This window comes from Cardiocondyla obscurior, unplaced genomic scaffold, assembly GCF_019399895.1.
Source record: "Cardiocondyla obscurior isolate alpha-2009 unplaced genomic scaffold, Cobs3.1 scaffold93_0_53609, whole genome shotgun sequence".
Classification (NCBI taxonomy): domain Eukaryota; kingdom Metazoa; phylum Arthropoda; class Insecta; order Hymenoptera; family Formicidae; genus Cardiocondyla; species Cardiocondyla obscurior.
Genome location: NW_027228832.1, coordinates 38,204 through 53,609, shown reverse-complemented (window position 1 = coordinate 53,609; position 15,406 = coordinate 38,204). Strand labels below are relative to the sequence as shown.

At 40.0% G+C, this 15,406-nt stretch overlaps 2 long non-coding RNA genes across 2 annotated transcripts; both read left to right on the top strand.

The window, feature by feature from the left end:
• The first annotated feature begins 3,022 nt into the window (after nucleotides 1-3,022).
• LOC139113027 (uncharacterized) lies at nucleotides 3,023-4,602 on the top strand. Its single transcript, XR_011547588.1, has 2 exons — nucleotides 3,023-4,071; nucleotides 4,131-4,602. It is a non-coding gene; the product is annotated as an uncharacterized lncRNA (long non-coding RNA).
• An 8,206-nt stretch (nucleotides 4,603-12,808) lies between these two features.
• On the top strand, nucleotides 12,809-14,809 carry LOC139113026 (uncharacterized). The gene is made up of 2 exons (XR_011547587.1): nucleotides 12,809-12,946; nucleotides 13,871-14,809. It is a non-coding gene; the product is annotated as an uncharacterized lncRNA (long non-coding RNA).
• The last annotated feature ends 597 nt before the right edge of the window (nucleotides 14,810-15,406 follow it).

The window sequence follows — 15,406 nt, the reverse complement described above, 5'->3', positions numbered from 1 at the left end:
ATTTTAATTCCTCTCCAAATAGTAGAACAGTAGTTTACTTCGCACGATCTTATTAACAAATGACCCGTTCGGGCCGCGAGTCTTTATATTTATAACTTGCTGTTGCTAAGTTGAAATTCTTGTAACGACCCTGCTTTCGCGTATACCGAATCGTCGGCTCGATGCGGGACGCGCCCGTGCGCTCGTCGGTATTCCGGGATTCGAATAGATAGGGTCCGTAAATGCAGCGAGACTGGTATATTAAATGTAAAAACAAAGGTTTATTAACTGAATAAGAACATAACGCGTATTTACAATATGTACACGAAGCGTGAAACGGCCGCGCGAGCGGCGATCGAGATTCGACAATAGTGAGCGAAGCACGCGGTGTCGGCGTGTCCGCGACGCGCGAAAGTTCCTACGGCCACGTGCCGTTCGGCGGCACGTGCGAATGCGGTATGCTGACGCGGGAATAGATCGCAGGTGTTCGCGCGTTTTCGCCGAAACCCTTAGATATTTCGCGGTATCGCTGGCGGTTTCGCGGAGACAGGAGGTGAAGCACCGGCTTGGTGTCGCGTACTCGAGAGCACTCGAGCGAGACAGAGATCTCTCTACCCCGTGGTCGGCGACGGTGCGATAGGAACTGTTAATTCGTGTTCGATGATTCCACGCGCCCGGTGGTCGAGGTCCGAGATGACTCGGAGGAGGCAGAGTTCGCTCTACCCCTCGAGCTGACCGTGCCGGTGCGTTGAAAGTCGTGAGCACAAGGTTAGGAACGAGCCCCAGGATCACCTGGTGAAGACAGAGAGCGCTCTACCCCCGGATCGGCTCTAGGATGTCGGAGATGCTGCTCGCAAGCGAGCGGATCGAGGACGGTCCCGCTGAGCTCCGGCATCGCGGTTTTATACAAAAAACGAGGGCGCCGGGCTTGCGGGGCTCAGCGGGGTTACGGATGATCCTGCCGTGGCGCCGAGGATCTTGTTACGGCGCGATCGCGAAACGGTGGTCCTCGCCGTCGTTGGCGCGTTCGGTGGCGTTCGGCGGAATTCGGCTAAGCCCGTGCGGGGACTTAGCCGCGAGACGATAGCGTAGCGCGTGCTATCGCCTATTCGACGTATAATATAAGTTTGGGCGCACCGCGCCCCGGGTCCCCGCCAGCGGAGTTTTGCCGACGGCCGGCCGTTGTTCTGGCCGGAACGGTGCATTTCCTGGGTGCACCGTTACATTCTTAGCAATCAGCAATTCGCGAGCCTTCTCGGAGCGTCGCGTCCCGGCTGGAAATGCCGGGTTACCTTGATCGGCGATACTCTGTCGATCTAGCTAAACTGTCGCGCGCGTGCTAAGTTTCGACGTTATTCCCGAGCCCTCTGTTACCAGGAGCCCGGGATATAACATAGTTTACTTGAAACATAATCGTTTGTACTCATTTGTACCTCTTTTTAAATCGTTTATACCTTAAGGGTTAAAAAGTCATAAAGGGGTGGAAAAATTATCAGCGCTCAACTTTAAGATAATTTAAAATGAAAAACGCCACTCGAAAGAGAATCGTTAGTACCTGATTGTACAGTCATTGACAAAGTTGCAACACTTGAAGTTAGGGACACGATTTTAGAAATAGAAATTTGATGTGAACTACTGCATTCGCTTATGCGGCGCTTCACACATATATATCAAGCGCCGCATAAGCGAATGCAGTGGTTCACATCAAATTTCTATTTCTAAAATCGTGTCCCTAACTTCAAGTGTTGCAACCTTTCTGTCAATGACTGTACCTCCTTTTAATCACTGTGTTGCAGGCCAACGTTTGTTTCTAGGAAAAAACAATATTGTTTTTAAAAATTTGATAGTAAATTAAAAACATAAAAGGTGTAAGAATACACATTGAAAAAAGAATTGTTTCAGTTTGATATTACTATACTAAACAAAAATTTCTACGTTCTGAAAACTACCGTTTGAATGCAAAATAATGTTAAAAATTCATTAAGCAATGTATCACATTTAACATGACATAAAGTCTTGAAATGTTTACAGAAAATACTGCTTTACATAAATGAACAGAGTTGTGTACAATGTTCACAGAAAAAATTATGCAAAACGTAATCTAATACGTTGTTTGTCAATTTCTACACCTAATCTATAAAATTTTTATATTTAATGGCTGCTTTCAGCACAGTCACGGTAGAATACAATATATTTATGGAATTGTACGTACATACGTCTGGTGGCGGTGCAGTTGCCCACAGTTCTATTGCCCACGTAGCGATTGGCCACGTATCAATAGGACACAGTGCGATTGGCCACAGCTGAATTGGACACAGATCAATTGGACACGGTTCTATTGCCCACGTAGCGATTGGCCACGTATCAAATGGACACAGTGCGATTGGACACGAAAAGTTGCCCACCGTTCAAATGACCACAGATCAGTTGCCCACCGTTCAAATGCCCACAGATCAAACGCCCACAGAAAGTGAATTTTTGTTCGTTTGCCCACGGATAAATGCCCACCGTTCAAAAGCCCACAGATCAATGGCCCACCGTTCAATGGCCCACAGATCAATAGCCCACCGTTCAATTGCCCACAGATCAGTGGCCCACCGTTCAAAAGCCCACAGATCAGTGGTCCACCGTTCAAATGCGACTTTTATATCATATACAGGGTGAATCAGAAAATGGAAGTGCCACTTACCATATAAGACTGGTTACCGCAAAATATTAATTTAATATTATTATTTATTTGTGGACGCGTTGTTTATGGATATTACTTTGTGCGAGGCAGTCAGCGGCAGGATAGAATAAAAATAGTAATTAGGAAGTAGGTATTATGCATAGTGTACAGCATAGAAAATTAATCTTATTTAACAATAATTTATTACGTTGAATTTTATAATGTACTGTTTGTTACAGGTATAAAAATTGATTTAACGAATTTTAAAAGTCGTTGCGATATAAGATAATAACTGTATACATATATTTTGATATTTTTTAATAATCGGGAAAAAAATTAACTTACTAACTACACATTCATAACCGATAAGAAAAACAAAAGAAATCGTTACGACAAAAGTATTCACACGCAGCCGATACACATTAGAGTTCGAGTTACATCACGTTCTACGCTTGTAAATAAAATAATAGTATCTAAAGCTATAACGTATCACACTGTATCTAAGTCCATTTTGCAATCTATAAGTATTACAACTGCATGCTCGAATACTAAAAAATAAAACAAGTTACATCAGAATCTCTGCTACATTACAACGGTTTCGTAAAGCGCACTTTGGCATAATCGGATAAAAATATGTTTTACAACTACACAGTCATAAGCGACGAAAAGATACAAAAGCAACCGTGTTCGAGTTACATCACGTTCTACGCTTGTAAATAAAATAACAGTATCTAAAGCTATAACGTATCACAGTGTATTTCAGTCCGTTTTGTAACTTATATGTATCAGAACTTTGTTCAAAAATAACAAATTATTGCTCGATGAATCTTATTGCATGAATCTCTGTTGCATGAACGAATGAAATAATCTCGACAAATCATAATTGCAAAGCAAAACTTTTTGATCGGTAATTAAACGACAAAAGCAAATAGAACAATTTTCAATATAAAAATTAAACGACAAAAGCAACTAAACAAAGGTGGTACGACATTAGCGACCAACACGCGTCTGTATCTTTGGTTAGGAAACACGTGGAGGTAAGATCGCGCGGGAAACACACAATGCAGAGGCACAACCAATAGTGGAGAAGTTCGTTTCGACCAATAGTATTTTTTACTTTTATTGCGTGTACCGTGCATTGCGTATCAAGCTTAATGCACATTTCCCGCGCGATCTCACCGCCACGTGTTTTCTAACCAAAAATACGGACATGTGTTGATCGCTTATGTTGTACTACTCGTAAATTCTGCTTTTGTCATATGTCGTAAATGCTGCTTGTGTCGTAGTTATTGCTTGCTGTGAATACTACGTTATCCTTGTTGTATTTGCCAGTGTCGTTTAAAAATTGCTCGTTATATTAAGGACTCAAGAAATATCACGAGGCAGTACAAACGGTACGATGTCGTTTTATGAAAAAGAGCAAGGTAATAACTTTTGTACAAAGAATTTTGTAGTTGAGTCTAAAATTAAATTACAATTTTAGTATTGAAATACAGCGCACCGAAGTGCCGAGCCTTTGCTGAAGGAAGATGTCACATTTGGAATTGCAAACGAGAAATGTAGACTGGAATGGAACGAAAACTCTAAGTCCATCAGAAGCAAAATCTTCTTCAGACATATGCACGGTATGCCTTACTAACGAGCGCACACATGCTTTCGTACCTTGTGGACATCTTGCCTGTTGCGTTACATGTATCAAACGTTTGGAAGCTAAGCGTTGTCCCATATGCAACGACCCGTATGAAACCTACATAAGGATTAGAAAACCATAAGACATTACAGCATATTTATGTAAAAATATGTTTAGATTTAAGAGATAAAATCTTTAGGCGTGTTACTTCGTGCGGAAAAGATACAACATAACTTTATACTGATGTTTGTTATTTTTGAACAAAGTTCTGATACATATAAGTTACAAAACGGACTGAAATACACTGTGATACGTTATAGCTTTAGATACTGTTATTTTATGTACAAGCGTAGAACGTGATGTAACTCGAACTCTAATGTGTATCGGCTGCGTGTGAATACTTTTGTCGTAACGATTTTTTGTTTTTCTTATCGGTTATGAATGTGTAGTTAGTAAGTTAATTTTTTTCCCGATTATTAAAAAATATCAAAATATATGTATACAGTTATTATCTTATATCGCAACGACTTTTAAAATTCGTTAAATCAATTTTTATACCTGTAACAAACAGTACATTATAAAATTCAACGTAATAAATTATTGTTAAATAAGATTAATTTTCTATGCTGTACACTATGCATAATACCTACTTCCTAATTACTATTTTTATTCTATCCTGCCGCTGACTGCCTCGCACAAAGTAATATCCATAAACAACGCGTCCACAAATAAATAATAATATTAAATTAATATTTTGCGGTAACCAGTCTTATATGGTAAGTGGCACTTCCATTTTCTGATTCACCCTGTATATGATATAAAAGTCGCATTTGAACGGTGGACCACTGATCTGTGGGCTTTGAACGGTGGGCCACTGATCTGTGGGCTTTTGAACGGTGGGCCACTGATCTGTGGGCAATTGAACGGTGGGCTATTGATCTGTGGGCCATTGAACGGTGGGCCATTGATCTGTGGGCTTTTGAACGGTGGGCATTTATCCGTGGGCAAACGAACAAAAATTCACTTTCTGTGGGCGTTTGATCTGTGGGCATTTGAACGGTGGGCAACTGATCTGTGGTCATTTGAACGGTGGGCAACTTTTCGTGTCCAATCGCACTGTGTCCATTTGATACGTGGCCAATCGCTACGTGGGCAATAGAACCGTGTCCAATTGATCTGTGTCCAATTCAGCTGTGGCCAATCGCACTGTGTCCTATTGATACGTGGCCAATCGCTACGTGGGCAATAGAACTGTGGGCAACTGCACCGCCACCAGACGTATGTACGTACAATTCCATAAATATATTGTATTCTACCGTGACTGTGCTGAAAGCAGCCATTAAATATAAAAATTTTATAGATTAGGTGTAGAAATTGACAAACAACGTATTAGATTACGTTTTGCATAATTTTTTCTGTGAACATTGTACACAACTCTGTTCATTTATGTAAAGCAGTATTTTCTGTAAACATTTCAAGACTTTATGTCATGTTAAATGTGATACATTGCTTAATGAATTTTTAACATTATTTTGCATTCAAACGGTAGTTTTCAGAACGTAGAAATTTTTGTTTAGTATAGTAATATCAAACTGAAACAATTCTTTTTTCAATGTGTATTCTTACACCTTTTATGTTTTTAATTTACTATCAAATTTTTAAAAACAATATTGTTTTTTCCTAGAAACAAACGTTGGCCTGCAACACAGTGATTAAAGGAGGTACAGTCATTGACAGAAGGTTGCAACACTTGAGTTGGGACACGATTTTAGAAATAGAAATTTGATGTGAACCACTGCATTCGCTTATGCGGCGCTTGATATATATGTGTGAAGCGCCGCATAAGCGAATGCAGTAGTTCACATCAAATTTCTATTTCTAAAATCGTGTCCCTAACTTCAAGTGTTGCAACCTTTCTGTCAATGACTGTACAATCGGGTACTAACGATTCTCTTTCGAGTGGCGTTTTTCATTTTAAATTATCTTAAAGTTGAGCGCTGATAATTTTTCCACCCCTTTATGACTTTTTAACCCTTAAGGTATAAACGATTTAAAAAGAGGTACAAATGAGTACAAACGATTATGTTTCAAGTAAACTATGTTATATCCCGGGCTCCTGGTAACAGAGGGCTCGGGAATAACGTCGAAACTTAGCACGCGCGCGACAGTTTAGCTAGATCGACAGAGTATCGCCGATCAAGGTAACCCGGCATTTCCAGCCGGGACGCGACGCTCCGAGAAGGCTCGCGAATTGCTGATTGCTAAGAATGTAACGGTGCACCCAGGAAATGCACCGTTCCGGCCAGAACAACGGCCGGCCGTCGGCAAAACTCCGCTGGCGGGGACCCGGGGCGCGGTGCGCCCCAAACTTATATTATATATACGTCGAATAGGCGATAGCACGCGCTACGCTATCGTCTCGCGGCTAAGTCCCCGCACGGGCTTAGCCGAATTCCGCCGAACGCCACCGAACGCGCCAACGACGGCGAGGACCACCGTTTCGCGATCGCGCCGTAACAAGATCCTCGGCGCCACGGCAGGATCATCCGTAACCCCGCTGAGCCCCGCAAGCCCGGCGCCCTCGTTTTTTGTATAAAACCGCGATGCCGGAGCTCAGCGGGACCGTCCTCGATCCGCTCGCTTGCGAGCAGCATCTCCGACATCCTAGAGCCGATCCGGGGGTAGAGCGCTCTCTGTCTTCACCAGGTGATCCTGGGGCTCGTTCCTAACCTTGTGCTCACGACTTTCAACGCACCGGCACGGTCAGCTCGAGGGGTAGAGCGAACTCTGCCTCCTCCGAGTCATCTCGGACCTCGACCACCGGGCGCGTGGAATCATCGAACACGAATTAACAGTTCCTATCGCACCGTCGCCGACCACGGGGTAGAGATCTCTGTCTCGCTCGAGTGCCTCGAGTACGCGACACCGCCGGTGCTTCACCTCCTGTCTCCGCGAAACCGCCAGCGATACCGCGAAATATCTAAGGGTTTCGGCGAAAACGCGCGAACACCTGCGATCTATTCCCGCGTCAGCATACCGCATTCGCACGTGCCGCCGAACGGCACGTGGCCGTAGGAACTTTCGCGCGTCGCGGACACGCCGACACCGCGTGCTTCGCTCACTATTGTCGAATCTCGATCGCCGCTCGCGCGGCCGTTTCACGCTTCGTGTACATATTGTAAATACGCGTTATGTTCTTATTCAGTTAATAAACCTTTGTTTTTACATTTAATATACCAGTCTCGCTGCATTTACGGACCCTATCTATTCGAATCCCGGAATACCGACGAGCGCACGGGCGCGTCCCGCATCGAGCCGACGATTCGGTATACGCGAAAGCAGGGTCGTTACAAGAATTTCAACTTAGCAACAGCAAGTTATAAATATAAAGACTCGCGGCCCGAACGGGTCATTTGTTAATAAGATCGTGCGAAGTAAACTACTGTTCTACTATTTGGAGAGGAATTAAAATAAAAAGTGCCAAAATATCTAGAGAAGTTTAATTTATTTCTTTTCGACTACATCTGCGTTTGAAGAACGGACCCCACAGCAGCCTTAGTTTAACAAATATAAAAATTTTTATATTTTAATGGTAGATTCTAACTTTACGTCGTTTTACATTGGTTTTTTTTGGTTTCCAAAATACTTTTCGCATTATCCCAAAGGTTACTAATATCCCCATTATTGTAGCTATGGTTTTAAATGTACTACAACTGTAGAAATTTTTATCTTTTTTTTCATATTTGACTGGAAACAATACGCCTTAGAGATGTCCTGAATTTCTTTGTAGCCGCAGAACTTTTGTTCTTATTGTAGAAATTATTATCATTTTCCTTTATATTTGGCAGGAAACAATACGCCTCAGAGATGTCCTGAAAGTTCTTCGTAGCAGCAGAACTTTTGTTCTTATTGTGAAAATTATTATCATTTTCCTTTATATTTGGCAGGAAACAATACGCCTCAGAGATGTCCTGAAAGTTCTTCGTAGCAGCAGAACTTTTGTTCTTATTGTGGAAATTATTATCATTTTCCTTTATATTTGGCAGGAAACAATACGCCTCAGAGATGTCCTGAAAGTTCTTCGTAGCAGCAGAACTTTTGTTCTTATTGTGGAAATTATTATCATTTTCCTTTATATTTGGCAGGAAACAATACGCCTCAGAGATGTCCTGAAAGTTCTTCGTAGCAGCAGAACTTTTGTTCTTACTACAGAAATTATTATCATTTTCCTTCATATTTATAAGGAAATTATACGCCTTAGAGAGGTCCTGGAATTTCTTCGTAGCGGCAAGACTTTCGTTCTTATCGGGATGAAAACGTAAGGCTAATTTTCTATAAGCCTGCGTTATCTCCCGTACGGTCGCTTCCTTGGTTATACCAAGAATTTTGTAATAATCTTTTTCCATTTTTTCTAGTTATTCTGCAATAGAATCCAAATATTTTATTACATTCATTACTCGCCGCCGTCTATCGCGCGCGCTGTCTGCGGTTCCTTGTCGCTCGCACACGTTTACATTTTAATTGATATCTCGTTAACGGTTACAAATTTTGAAAATGATATAAGACTTTTCGTCTTATTTCGACGAGTTCTACCTACCATTAAAAAAAGTGACGTTGGTCTGGGACATCCTGTATACATGCATAGAACAATTTTATAAAATTAATATTATAAAGTATATTATTTTAAGCAACAATCTCATACGATTATTATAATTTTTTCTATTAAATTAAAGGTCAATTCAGGCAAAACATTGCACAGCTGTACAGCTATACGTCACGTATAAAAAAAATCCTACTTAAAATAATTGCTATCTTACAAATACATGTAAAATACCATTGAACTGTTTTCATTATACAAATTTTTATATGAATTTGTTTCGATTGATTCTGCAAGTTCTGAAACATACTGTTACGCACGGCGACTCAGGCAGCGGCCTCGCTCACACTCGTACACTCCGCTGCAGCGCTCTCACTCTCTCTCACACTCACTCCGCGTCACTCCCGCCGTGAAAGAAATAACTCAGAATTTAGAAAAAGAACGAATTTTTCTTAATTAACAAATGGATTTCTCGAAAACCAAGTATCGGATTTGCATAATTTTTTTTATTTAACATCATAGCATCGTTCTACGTTAAATTCCGATGAGTGACTTTTTTGCAAAATTAATTGTTTAAACAATTGAAATTACTTCTCTTCGATCTTAAAACACAATATTAGAATCTTGGAGTCAATAGCAACAATAGTTAACTGACTTTGACCGCTTTTGTAAAAGAAATTAATTTGTTAACTAAGTACAGTCGCAAAAGGATCTTGATACTATAATCATAAGTATTGTTACCTGCGATAGATGATCTACCAGCTTCCAGAACTTTCAAAAATGAATCAGCTCAGTGGTCGCAAATTTCAGACGGGCAACATACGCACATTAAGCACAATGCCGTGTCCTCGTGCGCTCGTCGCGTCGGCTGCCGACGCACTGAGCGAGCGGTGCTAGACGGCTAGACACCAGACGGCGGCGAGTATCGCTTAAAGAGAATGAGCGAAACTAGCGAATAGCGAGCGAGACAAGGAGACGTCGAGCTGACGTCATTTCATTCTCGAAAGATTTGGAAGCTGGTAGATCATTTGGTGGCGGTGCAGTTGCCCACAGTTCTATTGCCCACCGTTCAATGGCCCACAGATCAGTGGCCCACCGTTCAAAAGCCCACAGATCAGTGGCCCACCGTTCAAAAGCCCACAGATCAGTGGTCCACCGTTCAAATGCGACTTTTATATCATATACAGGGTGAATCAGAAAATGGAAGTGCCACTTACCATATAAGACTGGTTACCGCAAAATATTAATTTAATATTATTATTTATTTGTGGACGCGTTGTTTATGGATATTATTTGTGCGAGGCAGTCAGCGGCAGGATAGAATAAAAATAGTAATTAGGAAGTAGGTATTATGCATAGTGTACAGCATAGAAAATTAATCTTATTTAACAATAATTTATTACGTTGAATTTTATAATGTACTGTTTGTTACAGGTATAAAAATTGATTTAACGAATTTTAAAAGTCGTTGCGATATAAGATAATAACTGTATACATATATTTTGATATTTTTTAATAATCGGGAAAAAAATTAACTTACTAACTACACATTCATAACCGATAAGAAAAACAAAAGAAATCGTTACGACAAAAGTATTCACACGCAGCCGATACACATTAGAGTTCGAGTTACATCACGTTCTACGCTTGTACATAAAATAACAGTATCTAAAGCTATAACGTATCACAGTGTATTTCAGTCCGTTTTGTAACTTATATGTATCAGAACTTTGTTCAAAAATAACAAACATCAGTATAAAGTTATGTTGTATCTTTTCCGCACGAAGTAACACGCCTAAAGATTTTATCTCTTAAATCTAAACATATTTTTACATAAATATGCTGTAATGTCTTATGGTTTTCTAATCCTTATGTAGGTTTCATACGGGTCGTTGCATATGGGACAACGCTTAGCTTCCAAACGTTTGATACATGTAACGCAACAGGCAAGATGTCCACAAGGTACGAAAGCATGTGTGCGCTCGTTAGTAAGGCATACCGTGCATATGTCTGAAGAAGATTTTGCTTCTGATGGACTTAGAGTTTTCGTTCCATTCCAGTCTACATTTCTCGTTTGCAATTCCGACATCTTCTTCAGCAAAGGCTCGGCACTTCGGTGCGCTGTATTTCAATACTAAAATTGTAATTTAATTTTAGACTCAACTACAAAATTCTTTGTACAAAAGTTATTACCTTGCTCTTTTTCATAAAACGACATCGTACCGTTTGTACTGCCTCGTGATATTTCTTGAGTCCTTAATATAACGAGCAATTTTTAAACGACACTGGCAAATACAACAAGGATAACGTAGTATTCACAGCAAGCAATAACTACGACACAAGCAGCATTTACGACATATGACAAAAGCAGAATTTACGAGTAGTACAACATAAGCGATCAACACATGTCCGTATTTTTGGTTAGAAAACATACGGCGGTGAGATCGCGCGGGAAATGTGCATTAAGCTTGATACGCAATGCACGGTACACGCAATAAAAGTAAAAAATACTATTGGTCGAAACGAACTTTTCCACTATTGGTTGTGCCTCTGCATTGTGTGTTTCCCGCGCGATCTTACCTCCACGTGTTTCCTAACCAAAGATACAGACGCGTGTTGGTCGCTAATGTCGTACCACCTTTGTTTAGTTGCTTTTGTCGTTTAATTTTTATATTGAAAATTGTTCTATTTGCTTTTGTCGTTTAATTACCGATCAAAAAGTTTTGCTTTGCAATTATGATTTGTCGAGATTATTTCATTCGTTCATGCAACAGAGATTCATGCAATAAGATTCATCGAGCAATAATTTGTTATTTTTGAACAAAGTTCTGATACATATAAGTTACAAAACGGACTGAAATACACTGTGATACGTTATAGCTTTAGATACTGTTATTTTATTTACAAGCGTAGAACGTGATGTAACTCGAACACGGTTGCTTTTGTATCTTTTCGTCGCTTATGACTGTGTAGTTGTAAAACATATTTTTATCCGATTATGCCAAAGTGCGCTTTACGAAACCGTTGTAATGTAGCAGAGATTCTGATGTAACTTGTTTTATTTTTTAGTATTCGAGCATGCAGTTGTAATACTTATAGATTGCAAAATGGACTTAGATACAGTGTGATACGTTATAGCTTTAGATACTATTATTTTATTTACAAGCGTAGAACGTGATGTAACTCGAACTCTAATGTGTATCGGCTGCGTGTGAATACTTTTGTCGTAACGATTTCTTTTGTTTTTCTTATCGGTTATGAATGTGTAGTTAGTAAGTTAATTTTTTTCCCGATTATTAAAAAATATCAAAATATATGTATACAGTTATTTTTTTATATCGCAACGACTTTTAAAATTCGTTAAATCTATTTTTATACCTGTAACAAACAGTACATTATAAAATTCAACGTAATAAATTATTGTTAAATAAGATTAATTTTCTATGCTGTACACTATGCATAATACCTACTTCCTAATTACTATTTTTATTCTATCCTGCCGCTGACTGCCTCGCACAAAGTAATATCCATAAACAACGCGTCCACAAATAAATAATAATATTAAATTAATATTTTGCGGTAACCAGTCTTATATGGTAAGTGGCACTTCCATTTTCTGATTCACCCTGTATATGATATAAAAGTCGCATTTGAACGGTGGACCACTGATCTGTGGGCTTTTGAACGGTGGGCCACTGATCTGTGGGCTTTTGAACGGTGGGCCACTGATCTGTGGGCCATTGAACGGTGGGCAATAGAACTGTGGGCAACTGCACCGCCACCAAATGATCTACCAGCTTCCAAAACTTTCGAGAATGAAATGACGTCAGCTCGACGTCTCCTTGTCTCGCTCGCTATTCGCTAGTTTCGCTCATTCTCTTTAAGCGATACTCGCCGCCGTCTGGTGTCTAGCCGTCTAGCACCGCTCGCTCAGTGCGTCGGCAGCCGACGCGACGAGCGCACAAGGACACGGCATTGTGCTTAATGTGCGTATGTTGCCCGTCGGAAATTTGCGACCACTGAGCTGATTCATTTTTGAAAGTTCTGGAAGCTGGTAGATCATCTATCGCAGGTAACAATACTTATGATTATAGTATCAAGATCCTTTTGCGACTGTACTTAGTTAACAAATTAATTTCTTTTACAAAAGCGGTCAAAGTCAGTTAACTATTGTTGCTATTGACTCCAAGATTCTAATATTGTGTTTTAAGATCGAAGAGAAGTAATTTCAATTGTTTAAACAATTAATTTTGCAAAAAAGTCACTCATCGGAATTTAACGTAGAACGATGCTATGATGTTAAATAAAAAAAATTATGCAAATCCGATACTTGGTTTTCGAGAAATCCATTTGTTAATTAAGAAAAATTCGTTCTTTTTCTAAATTCTGAGTTATTTCTTTCACGGCGGGAGTGACGCGGAGTGAGTGTGAGAGAGAGTGAGAGCGCTGCAGCGGAGTGTACGAGTGTGAGCGAGGCCGCTGCCTGAGTCGCCGTGCGTAACAGTATGTTTCAGAACTTGCAGAATCAATCGAAACAAATTCATATAAAAATTTGTATAATGAAAACAGTTCAATGGTATTTTACATGTATTTGTAAGATAGCAATTATTTTAAGTAGGATTTTTTTTATACGTGACGTATAGCTGTACAGCTGTGCAATGTTTTGCCTGAATTGACCTTTAATTTAATAGAAAAAATTATAATAATCGTATGAGATTGTTGCTTAAAATAATATACTTTATAATATTAATTTTATAAAATTGTTCTATGCATGTATACAGGATGTCCCAGACCAACGTCACTTTTTTTTAATGGTAGGTAGAACTCGTCGAAATAAGACGAAAAGTCTTATATCATTTTTCAAAATTTGTAACCGTTAACGAGATATCAATTAAAATGTAAACGTGTGCGAGCGACAAGGAACCGCAGACTGAGCGAGCGCGCGATAGACGGCGGCGAGTAATGAATGTAATAAAATATTTGGATTCTATTGCAGAATAACTAGAAAAAATGGAAAAAGATTATTACAAAATTCTTGGTATAACCAAGGAAGCGACCGTACGGGAGATAACGCAGGCTTATAGAAAATTAGCCTTACGTTTTCATCCCGATAAGAACGAAAGTCTTGCCGCTACGAAGAAATTCCAGGACCTCTCTAAGGCGTATAATTTCCTTATAAATATGAAGGAAAATGATAATAATTTCTGTAGTAAGAACAAAAGTTCTGCTGCTACGAAGAACTTTCAGGACATCTCTGAGGCGTATTGTTTCCTGCCAAATATAAAGGAAAATGATAATAATTTCCACAATAAGAACAAAAGTTCTGCTGCTACGAAGAACTTTCAGGACATCTCTGAGGCGTATTGTTTCCTGCCAAATATAAAGGAAAATGATAATAATTTCCACAATAAGAACAAAAGTTCTGCTGCTACGAAGAACTTTCAGGACATCTCTGAGGCGTATTGTTTCCTGCCAAATATAAAGGAAAATGATAATAATTTTCACAATAAGAACAAAAGTTCTGCTGCTACGAAGAACTTTCAGGACATCTCTGAGGCGTATTGTTTCCTGCCAAATATAAAGGAAAATGATAATAATTTCTACAATAAGAACAAAAGTTCTGCGGCTACAAAGAAATTCCAGGACATCTCTAAGGCGTATTGTTTCCAGTCAAATATGAAAAAAAAAGATAAAAAGTTCTACAGTTGTAGTACATTTAAAACCATAGCTACAATAATGGGGATATTAGTAACCTTTGGGATAATGCGAAAAGTATTTTGGAAACCAAAAAAAACCAATGTAAAACGACGTAAAGTTAGAATCTACCATTAAAATATAAAAATTTTTTATATTTGTTAAACCCCAAGGCTGCTGTGGGGTCCGTTCTTCAAACGCAGATGTAGTCGAAAAGAAATAAATTAAACTTCTCTAGATATTTTGGCACTTTTTATTTTAATTCCTCTCCAAATAGTAGAACAGTAGTTTACTTCGCACGATCTTATTAACAAATGACCCGTTCAGGCCGCGAGTCTTTATATTTATAACTTGCTGTTGCTAAGTTGAAATTCTTGTAACGACCCTGCTTTCGCGTATACCGAATCGTCGGCTCGATGCGGGACGCGCCCGTGCGCTCGTCGGTATTCCGGGATTCGAATAGATAGGGTCCGTAAATGCAGCGAGACTGGTATATTAAATGTAAAAACAAAGGTTTATTAACTGAATAAGAACATAACGCGTATTTACAATATGTACACGAAGCGTGAAACGGCCGCGCGAGCGGCGATCGAGATTCGACAATAGTGAGCGAAGCACGCGGTGTCGGCGTGTCCGCGACGCGCGAAAGTTCCTACGGCCACGTGCCGTTCGGCGGCACGTGCGAATGCGGTATGCTGACGCGGGAATAGATCGCAGGTGTTCGCGCGTTTTCGCCGAAACCCTTAGATATTTCGCGGTATCGCTGGCGGTTTCGCGGAGACAGGAGGTGAAGCACCGGCTTGGTGTCGCGTACTCGAGAGCACTCGAGCGAGACAGA